Below are 8,547 nucleotides of genomic sequence, written 5' to 3'. Positions count from 1 at the left end.
TTGACCTTGCGCTGCGCCAAATCACCTTCCTGCGCAGGCAGCTTCTCGGCAGCAAGCCGCTGCTGCTCTTCAACCTTAGCCTTCCCGAGGAGGAAGGCTTTCCGCTCCTTGGCGAGCTGCTCCCGCTCCTCTGCTAGGGATCGGAGAGCTTCCTGCCTGAGCCTCGAAGCTCCTCCGCGCGCTTCTCGATGTCCACTCCCGCCTTCGCGACAAGTGCCTCTCGGGATGCCAGCTTGGCTTGTCGGGCGCGGTAGAGCGACAGAAGCTTCCGCAGCAACCGCCCCTCCTCAGGCTCGTCGCTGCTGCTGCTTGGCGCGTCGACCAGCGCCAGCCCAGCGGAGGCGAGCACCTCTTCGTCAAAAGTTTCTCCTTCGACCGGCGCCCTGGAGCTCGATGCCCAGGGGAGCTTGATGAAGATGCCCAGGGGAGCTTGATGAAGACGCCGGCGCCCTGGAGCTCGATGCTGGGGCTCTTTGGAGCCTGGCGCTGCAGCAGCGGCAGAGGGATCGGCGGTCGGTGCAGCGCCTGGCGCTCCTGCGGCCTCGGGGCCGTCAGTGCGATCGCCGGATTCCTCGCCAGCTTCTGCGGCGGCAGCCTTGTCGGCCTCTTCGCCGGCGGGATCATCAGCACCGGCCTCTTCTTTGGTGGCAGCCACGTCGTCGTTGTTGCCGCGCGCGTCCTCCTCGTCGGTGGCCTCGGTTTCCATCGGCTCCGTGGCAGGTGGATCTGACGACCGAAGAGGGGAGAAAAGTCAAGCAAATGTTCAAAAAGAAAATTAGAAGAAGAACCCAAGGGAAGTTCTCAAGCGAGAGGATTACCTGGGCCTGCAACCGCAGTCTCTGCCACCAGGGGGTCGCTAGTGCTATCCCTTGCCGGAGAACTGTCCCTTGCCGGAGAACGCTCCCTTGCCGGGGAATCCTCCCTTGGCGGCATAGTTGAAGCAGATGGCATTTCGGGAGCGGCTTCCGGGCACTCCTGATGAGGCTGCTCTGCTCCTACACAAACCAATAGTCAGATATCAGCAAAGAAAGAACACCAATGCGCGCCTGAAAGCAGGAAGTAAGCTATACACTTACGCTGGGGGCTGCTTTGGTGAATAGTTGCCGGGTCCGGCAAGGTGGTCTCAGGTGCGTCCCCTGTTGCCGCGGTGGGTTCATCCTCGATGACAATCACCGGGACCTTGGCTCTCTTCGCCGCTCTCTGGGCCAGAGTCCTGAAAAGGAACGGATCCGGAGTAAAGCAAATCAGATACAAGCCAAAACATCAAGAATTGAAGAACTACAAGTACAGCAAAGAATCTCACTCTTCTTCTTCCTCGTCGGAGCTAAGCGCGGAGAGGTCGAAGTCCGGCTCGCCTCCGGAGCGACGAGGCGGAGGAATGGGTTCCCTTGTCCGCTTGGCAGGAGCAGGCGCGGTGGACCGAGAAAACCCCGCTCCGGTTGCCGTAGCAGCGTGAGGTGCTCCCGCGGCAACAGTGCTTGCCGCGGTTGAGCGCGTCGCGCGGTGCGGCGGCTGTTGACCCGTCTGCCGCCCCGCTACGTCCCCGGCCTTGCGGAGACGCCTTCTTGCTGGAGCTGGGGGCTCCGCTTGCGGCGAGCTGGCTGAAGGTGGGGAGGAGGAGGAGCCAATCTGCAATGGGTCATTCGCGCCCTCGGCGGGCTCGCTCGACTCGGATTCAGGCCCGACAAGTTCTTCCTCGCCGACAAGCTCTTCTCGCTCGGCAAGGCTTGCCGCCTCTGCTGCCTCTGCCTCGTCCAAGGTGAACCCAAACTCGCCCGCGGCAGCTGCTACCACCGCCTCTTCCAGCCTAGTGGCGATGCGCTACATCTCTGCATCGGTGGTGTCACGGGTGAGGCTCTTCTGTTCATCGGGGCGGACTGGCACTTCTACCAAGCTGTCGAAGAACTCCTGCACAACGTCGTCTGCAGGCTCTTGCCACGTTGGAACAATTCCATGTGAATCGCACAGCGGCATCATTGCGCGGATGCGGTCGAGCGAGGAATTGTTGCACAACGGAACGACCCCCCTCGGCAACATGAATGGATGCTGAGGGTCGCGCTTGAACAGATCCGGAAGCATCGCATCCAATTCCAAGACGGTGAAGTTGAAATTGAGGCCCGGGCGCAGCCTCATGATATCCGCCGAGTTCTGGAACTCCCAAGTGGGTCTCCTCCTCTCCTGAAGGGGGGCGATGCGGCGGCGGAGGAAATCTGCGCCAACGGCGCCTACGGTGAGCCCGGCAAGCCTGAGGCGTAACATCCGGGTGACGGTAATCTTCAGCCTATCATCTTCCGGGGCCACGTTGCTCCAATCGTTGCCGCGTACTATTGGGGTTTGGCGCCGGGCTGTGAATGGCTGCGGGTTCTCCTCGACAATCCAGCACCAATCTGCTCTCCACTCCTCCCACTTGCTGCGGAGCTCTCCCTCCAGATAAGCTTCCTTCTTGCCGACCCTGGAGATCCAGGCGATTCCGCCGGCAAGGGGCTCTCCTCTCTTGACTCGGGGCATAAAGAAGTGGCGGAAAAGGGCTACGTTTGGGTGGACTCCGACAAAGTTTTCGCAGAGATGTGCGAAAACTGCCATGGTCAGAACGGCGTTGGGGGTGAAGTCAAGGAGGCGGAACCCGTAGGTGTTCATGATATCACAGAAGAATTCAGAGAAGCACGGGCATAGTCCGCAATAGAAGAACAGCGCGAAGAATGGGTACCCGTTCGGAGCAAGTCTCGAAGCGGCGGCTGAGAGTACCCTCGTGCGCGGATGCGCTCGCGTCTCCGTCGACCAGAAGAGGTAGTAGTACTCCCTCAGCTCCTTCGTGTCGAGCTGAGGGGGGAAGATGGCCCGCTCCTTTCGCAGCGCCGCGAGCCGCTGCGCCTCGGCTGACTTCACGCCCTTCCCCTTGTCGGCTTTCGGAGCCATGGCGGAGGTGGCGGGGGAGATCGGCAGCGTCGGTGGCGCTGGTGGCGATGGGGGGCGTAGCGCCGCTCTCTTTCGACTTTGGGAAGATGGGGGGGAGCAGCGGAGATTTTCGAGATTGGAAGTAGCAACAGGCGAGGGGGCGAACTGCCCCTGTTTCCCCTGCTTATAAAGAAGGAGGGGGCGGACGTTACGGCCTTCCGAATAAAGAAACCACCCACAATCTCTCCCACGACGCCGCATTCGACGCGTGACGTTGGGGGAGGGCGCGGTGGATACGGAGTGAGATACGGCGTAACCCAGGACGCGCGTGCCTGTGCCCTGTTTTGGGCCTGGCCCAACAGCGCTCGGCACCGTGTGTGTCCCAGGCCCGGGGGCTCCTGTCGGTGTACTAGAATAGGGGTACCTGTGACACCCCAAAAATTTTGGCTTTGTTTTAATGAATTAAATTTTTTGCCAGGAATTAAAACTTTGGATTTCTGAGCTCCATTTTGATCTTTAAATCATTTCTTTCCCTGTTTTGATGAGTTTTTCCCAGAGAGAAAATTTCTTTTCAAATGTGTTATTGGACTTGTTTAACCTCTCAAGAAAAACTTTCCTTTTATCAGTGTAACTAATTAAATAATTAAGTTGCTTGATCTTTATTTTCTTGAAAATGGTTTTCCAAGGTTAAATGGCCATATTTGAACTACAGCCATTTGAAAAATTCTCTTAAAATTCCAACCAAAAATTGGAGATGCCATGTGATGTTTTTAAATCACTGTTGTGCAACAATATATTTCATTCATGAAATATTTTGAGCCCTACACTCAATTCTTCTTCTCTGGTCCAGAGTGCATTTTGCACTGCAACCCATTTAAATATTTCTTTAAAACTTCTACCAAAATTAGGGGAGGTCAGTAGGAGCATATTATTCCACTTTGTGCAAAAATCCAGGGTTGTTCTTTGAAAATTTTGAGTGAATCAACCTCATTTCCATTCTGGACCAACTTGATGGTTTGTACAGCAACCATGTTTTTACTTGCTCTTTAACCCTTGATTATTTCTCCTACTTGTAGTCCCCCATGTTAAACCCTTAAGTCCAGGAGCATGCACCTTTTGGATCATTTTTGGTTCATGAAATAATGCTATTTTATTTCCTGTCCAGAATTGTAGTCTTGCAAAACTTACAGTAGCAAGTTTCTGCTTTTGGCCAACTAACCTCACCACTCTCTCTTGCATCTAAAGAGACCCCCATCTGGAGTTTTTGGCCACTCCAAGACTTGCCTAAGTGCCCCTGGCATTTTGTCAAACACCTGTAGTGCATGACCAGTTTTGACATGAGTTGTGGCATTGCACTATGAACCTGATCTCCTGACCAAACCAGCTTGTCCACTGATCCCCTTGCGAGCCCAAACCTAGACCTGCTAACTCCCAGCCTCAACCAAGCGCTCTGGAGTACCATGGCATTTCGCCGAGCATCTGGTGTGCGTGCGCTGGGCGCGCCCAGAGCGCGCATATTACAGCCGCGCTCACGAGCCGACACGCTGGCCCCCACGGTTTTGGCCCACACTGCAGAACCTTGCCGCGCACTCCCTTTCTCACCACTACGCGCCAAGCCGCCCCTCGCCACGCCCGGCAAGCCAAGAGCTAGCCGCCGCCGCCGCCCGACAGCCTCTGCCCATGTCGGCGCCGCCAAAGCCACCTCCGCTCGCCAGCTCGCCCCTGGAGCAGTGCCCAATCATCCGCTAGCTCCTGCCGTCATCCCCAGCCACGCCACGTTGCCCTGCAAGCTACAGAGAGGCGGTTCGCCGGAGAGCTTATCCGGCCGCCGCGGAACCGACCTCGACGAGCTATAAAAGGAGGCCCCCGAGCCTCCCCGAGCACACAGGAAGCCTTAGAATGCACCCCTAGTCCTCCCATGACAGCCAATCGACCCGGGGGACGTCTTCTTCCCCACCTCCGGCAACTGCAGCCGCCACCACTGCCCCGGCCAATTCGGCACCACCAGGGCCTCCCACTCTCCGTTCTCTCCACCAAGAGCACCCTCATCCTCCCGTAAGCCATTCCCACTACTTGATTTGGATCGAGGACCACCGTAGCCCCAAAGCCACTCTGCTCCCGAAGCTCTCCGTCCGCCGCGAAGCTCACCGCCGACGACCCCGTCCACTCCCGAGACCGTAACACCCACCAGCAGGACCGCCTCGACCCCCTGAACCCGTGGATGACTTCGGTTTCTCGAACGGAACCGCCAATCGCCGGCGGCGATCGCCGGAGTCCCGCCTCCGCTCGGGACAGAGAAAGAGGAGGGAGGAGACTGGTCAAACCTGACCAGTGGGCCCTCTGGACCCACTATCAGCGACCCCGTGTCTGTCCACGTGGTTAAGTGGAGGCGTGAAGCCCCAAGTATGCCTCCTCTGCTCCGAAAGCGTATTTCTATCTGAAACGTTTTCTTTTCTGTTTTATTTTAAAAACAGATTTTGACCAAATCTTTGACCGGCTATAACTTTTTAAACATAACTCCAAATGAGTTGATTCTTTTTCCTACCTTCCTCAAATTTGGTCTAGTTTATTTTTATTTGAAAAAATTTCAAATAACTTTTTTGTACTGTTTTTGAAATGTGTGTTAATTCAAATATATTTTTAAATAGGATTTTGGGGAGAGAGAAGAAGCTTTCAAACGTTCTGGAGAGCACCCCATCCCTCCACAACATTGAAGGCAAGCATTCTGAATCCCGGCATAATATTTTGGTGTGATCGTTGATACATTTATAACACCACCGCATTTCGAAGGACTTATTATTTCATGTGGTATGATCATATGCATGAGTGCATATTAGGGATTTCCATGCTGTTGGAAATGGACACACTTGTGATGATAATCACCCTCATGTGCCTTGCATGCGTACCGGCAGGAACCCGGGAAAACCTCTGCCTTGGGTAGGCATGAGTTTATCGCCGGTCTCCGTCGGGACGGTTATGTATGGTATGGCGTGGCAAGGTGATATGAGCGGTGACTCTGTTGGTTGATATATTTTCGTTATACTAATCATGCAGGGAATACTTAAACCTCCTGAGTTGACCGTAGATCGAGTCTTGTGCCAGTAACCCCCATACTTGTTTCGTGCTACCACTCGTCTCTACAGCAAGTAGAGTACGGTTCAGTAAGTTGTCAACCTCTTTCTAGCACACACCGTACAGAGAGGCCATGGTGGAAGGTACCGGTTGTAGCTGGTAGGCAAGCCACCGGGTCCGGTGGCAAGGGTGTTTCCGGTTGGGACCGAGAGGGGAGGCCACCCCTTAGAGCGCGCGATATAAATTTGATCCCATGCTACGTGAGGTTGAAGCCTCCCACTTAGAGTTGCTTAACAGGTGTCGTGGGTGATTCCAGACACGTGTGAGATAAGCTGGTGTGTGCAAGTTAGGTGTGTTTTCAACAAAAAGACCGTAGATGGAATTAGTCCCGATGGACTAAAGAAATCCGTTACTCGTGGGTAAATAGTACACCCTCTGCAGAGATTAAATCTATTCGAATAGCCGTATCCATGGTTAAGGATTACAGTCTGGGATGGGTCAGGTGTCGGTCTTAGTGTCGGTCTTCGGAGGTGAAACGGTTAACCAGAAATGGAATTACTACTCGTGACTTGTCATAACTATGATTATTATTATTGTTGACTAACCCGTGATATTATTGTTATTATCGAGTATCTCTGGGATGGTTCTACCTCCGGGATATTCACTATGATTATTTATTTTAAAGCCCTTTATGTGGTGTCGCTCAGACGCCCGACTGTGGCATTTCTTTTAAAGCCCTTTATGTGGTGTCGCTCAGACGCCCGACTGTGGCATTTCTTTTAAAGCCCTTTATGTGGTGTCGCTTAGACGCCCGACTGTGGCATTTCTTTTAAAGCCCTTTATGTGGTGTCGCTCAGACGCCCGACTGTGGCATTTCTTTTAAAGCCCTTTTATGTGGTGTCGCTCAGACGCCCGACTGTGGCATTTATTTTAAAGCCCTTTATGTGGTGTCGCTCAGACGCCCGACTGTGGCATTTCTTTTAAAGCCCTTTATGTGGTGTCGCTCAGACGCCCGACTGTGGCATTTCTTTTAAAGCCCTTTATGTGGTGTCGCTCAGACGCCCGACTGTGGCATTTCTTTTAAAGCCCTTTATGTGGTGTCGCTCAGACGCCCGACTGTGGCATTGCTTGTTATTTGTTTTTCATAAATTTTAATACTACCATGTTATTGCATTTTTATAAATAACTTGCTTGCACTCATCAGAGTTTCATTTATCGTTTGTGACTGACATCATGAGCATAAAATATTTTTTTAGCACATCATTGCTATATTATACCTGTGTTCATAATGTTTGCGAGTACATTCAAAGTACTCACTGGCTTGTCCCTGGCTATTGTCTTGGCCAGATTTTCTTGCTCGGAGAGGAGCGACGTGATGTCAGCCCCGGAACCCGCATAATGGAGATAGCACCTCGCGAAGATAGGAGTTAACCTGGTCAGCTGTTCCCGGGGGAAATGGAGTCCCATAGACACTGATGTTTCACAGACCGCTTCCGCCATCAACCACTAGAAACCATTGTTGTACTCACAGGCCAGAATGGTCTTGTACTACATATGTTGTATTCTGCTTGGAATTTCTGTATCCAGTTGGAGTCTCATCAGCTAACAGTAATCCTGGGGCTGATGAGCACGACGGTCTTTTCTGGAAATTTATTACCCGGAAAAACCGGTCGTGGCAGACTTGGTATCAGAGCCAGGCTGACCATTGGCTAATCCTATCTTAGGCAGGTCGAAAAACTTAGGCAAACCAACCCACTAGACCTTAGCCAAACCCCAGCCAAGCTTCTCGTGCAAGATAGCCACACAGTGACCCAACACCTTTTGGCAGTCGGTGCCCAACCTATCAACCTAACCTGTCACTCATGCGCCAGTGACCGGCCCCTAATAGTCCTTTCTCGCAAGCATGTGAAGGAAGACTCCGCCCCCTTTTTCCTATAAAAAGGGCACGCTAGTCCCAACACAGCACAGCACAGCTGCTACCCCAAACCGAGCCACAATGCCTGGACCTATAGTGCACAACGAGACCACAGCAACCAACCTTGGAGGTTTTGTGACCATCCTCGCAAACCTCACCCGTCGTGCCTACGCGTTAGAAGAGCCACCAGAATATGTTGTGTATCAAGGACCCATGAGCGGTGAGGACCGTCAATTCTGGGCCACTGTGCACATCTACGGTAGGGGTCTAGCACCCGAGCGCCCCTACAGGTTCACTGGAAGGACAACTTCCTTTGAGCCACAAGCTATCCAGCTAGCCGCTCAAGAGGCTATAGTTCATCTCAGGCACTTGTCGCCCAGAGTTAACTGTCGCTCATTCCACTACTACCCCAGACGTGAAGGGTATGGTAGACCACCCCAAGTTGCCAACGGAGATCACGAGATGGACCCCGCATTGTTGCACCTAGGGCGCTATGTAAGTGCACTAGAGGCACTGTTCGACCAGATCACTATTGATTTAATCGCAGCTCGTGGAGAGCTGGTTCGTCGAGCCCCGGCAAGAGGAGAAAACTAGCCCAACACCGACAACCCAGTCGTGCTGTTTGGACAACCGATCGAGACCCCGAGATCTGCCCCAGCCATCGG

Source organism: Triticum dicoccoides, chromosome 2B, assembly GCF_002162155.2.
Source record: "Triticum dicoccoides isolate Atlit2015 ecotype Zavitan chromosome 2B, WEW_v2.0, whole genome shotgun sequence".
NCBI lineage: Eukaryota > Viridiplantae > Streptophyta > Magnoliopsida > Poales > Poaceae > Triticum > Triticum dicoccoides.
Note: the sequence above shows the minus strand (reverse complement) of the source record.